Below are 2,500 nucleotides of genomic sequence, written 5' to 3'. Positions count from 1 at the left end.
AAACATTCAGAAAGATGATCTGACTTAATGAATGCTCAAAATGCAAGCTCAAATCTACCCTGGAAAGCAATCAAGTTTTTAGCAACTATTTTGACCTTAGTGACACAAACAATTAATTCTGCAAACCTAATATCAAAATAAAATTCTACATCTAATGCAGAATAATTTCTCAATGTAGTTCATCTAAAACAACATAAGAAATATGCTACCTCCATATATTATACATTCTAATATTTAGTACTAATTTTAGAAGATTAGAAAAGAATGAAGGAGAGAGTAATTCATCAGGAGAAAGGTTTTTTTTTTTTTCTTAAACTAATCTTTCAGTGAATTTAAAACAGCATAGAATGCTAACAAAGATGTGGCTGCCATGAACATGAATTTTAAAATTTAGAGAGATTCCTGATTTCAGAAATATTTGAATATTAGTGAATTGAATTGAAGGAAAAATGCTGGTTTATCAATATCCCTTTTACTCCACCAGTTCATTTATCATTAGTATTTGTTGCCAAGTGTTTCCAACACCAACCCTTCCTTCTAAAATACACGGCTGATTTAAGTCAAACTACTCACCTCTAGAGAAATACAAAAGCTATAAAAATTAAGATAAACATACTCTTCTCAAAACAGACCATTCTGCCAGAAGCTTATGGCAAATAAAATTTTGCTTTGCTTACATCGCTCACAGGCTCCTAAATTATATTTTTAAACAAGAGGTCTTCACCAACAATGATTAGTCTATTATAAGAAGGAATTTAATTATTTGAATAAAACTTTTCATTTAAATAAGAAAATGTACAGATACATTTGTAAAATTATTTCACTTCGCACATTTTATGAATTTGTTTTAATAAATTTCCACATGGTTTTTAGTTCTGAAATGTAGGGAGTATGTTAGACTTAATAGTAATAACTGCATTAATTTTATTTAAAAAAGACATACTAATTCTCAGAAATTAAAGGCCCATCCTAAAATGCACTCATGGAAGGACAAAAAATTCAATACCTTAGGTATCTAACAATATTAAAATAGTCAAGACATAACTAATGGAAGGAACATTTACCAAAGTTTATGCATGTTTATTAAATTTATTACATTATCTTCCTCTAGACACTTCTGAGTGCCTACTATACCCATTGTGTTAAATCACTTTAAGAAGTTACTCTATAAACATGCAATACATAACTAAAGTTTCAGAGTCATTTGAAAGACATAACTTCTGTATTTACGCTGGTTTACACAGATGAACTGCGTAGAACAAAGTAAACTTCAAAGTCAGGTTATAAACACAACTTGCAGACCCAATCATAAGATGCCTTGAGACTATATGGTCATGAAGTATAACCATAATTTCACCCTATTTTTTTGTTTGAGATCTAAACAGACTAATGAAGAAAAAGAAAGTTATTTCTTGGCATTTCTCTTCAGAATCTGATAGTGTATGAACACTCAGCTGCAATTTTTCAGTTATTATTTTCCCTGCCTTTATAAATGCAAGACTTCTGTTCTTAGGCAAAATAGAGTCTGGCTAAATATATAATTAAGAACTCTTTTAGGGGAATTCTTTTTGTTGGAATACTATAACACTGCATTGGTATAATATTTCCTGTAAATACATTAAAGGAAGAAAAGGGCTGTCCTGAAAATTGCATTTGTTAAAGTAACCTATGAAAAGAGCTAAGCCTGGGACTTTAGTAGGTATTTAATTCCTATCATAGTTAAAACAAAATATTTCAAAACAATAAAAATTTTCTTGCTAATAAGTACTGTCTCTGGAAAATGACATCATCCTAAAATAATAAGTAACCTATTCAAAGAGATATGTTCAGCTTTTTCAAAAGATTGTTCTTGAAAACAATGCCTAAAGGTTAAGGCATATTCAATCCATATAACTTTTTTAAATGCTGTTATTATTTTAAATAATGATTCTATTACATTTTACTCTAGTGTGGGTGTTTGCTTTAACTTTTGAAATGAATTCTTTTTCATTATATACTACCTTAAAATGTGAATGATATCACTTAATATGAAACAGTTTCAATAATAATCCATTATTTTAATGAATTTAATTTTAATGATTATTTTTAGCCATTTAATTGGAATGTAATTCAGAGTTGTTTTTTTTTAATCATTATTTTAAAACAAGTATAATCTTCTTTTTAAACAGTATCTTCATTCTGGCCTAATATAACTATATGCTTTGAAAGCTTTCTGCTCCCTGTCAGAGGCAGAGAAGAATGAAGTGGCTTTTTGAGGGTTTGAAAATAAAATTTCATTGACAAACAAAATTAGGAACAGTGAAACCGTTTTCTAAAAAGAATAGTGGCCTACTTTCAAATGTATCCTTTCTTGCAGCTGTTTACTTTTCTACATTTACAAGAACAATTGCATTTTCTGAGACCTTATAGAACATAAAATGTACACTTTAATGTCATCAAAAGATGTATATTCAAAATACCTTGGAATGAGTCCAGAAAAAGCAACACAGATGATCGTAGT

At 29.0% G+C, this 2,500-nt stretch overlaps 1 protein-coding gene across 1 annotated transcript in view; it reads right to left on the bottom strand.

The window, feature by feature from the left end:
* Window positions 1-2,500, bottom strand: part of FOXP2 (forkhead box P2) — a 630,100-nt gene that overhangs the window by 264,310 nt on the left and 363,290 nt on the right. The gene's annotated exons all lie outside the window — the stretch shown is intronic.

This window comes from Nycticebus coucang, chromosome 11 (assembly GCF_027406575.1).
Source record: "Nycticebus coucang isolate mNycCou1 chromosome 11, mNycCou1.pri, whole genome shotgun sequence".
Taxonomy (NCBI): Eukaryota; Metazoa; Chordata; class Mammalia; order Primates; family Lorisidae; genus Nycticebus; species Nycticebus coucang.
Note: the sequence above shows the minus strand (reverse complement) of the source record. Positions and strands in the feature narration are given on the sequence as shown.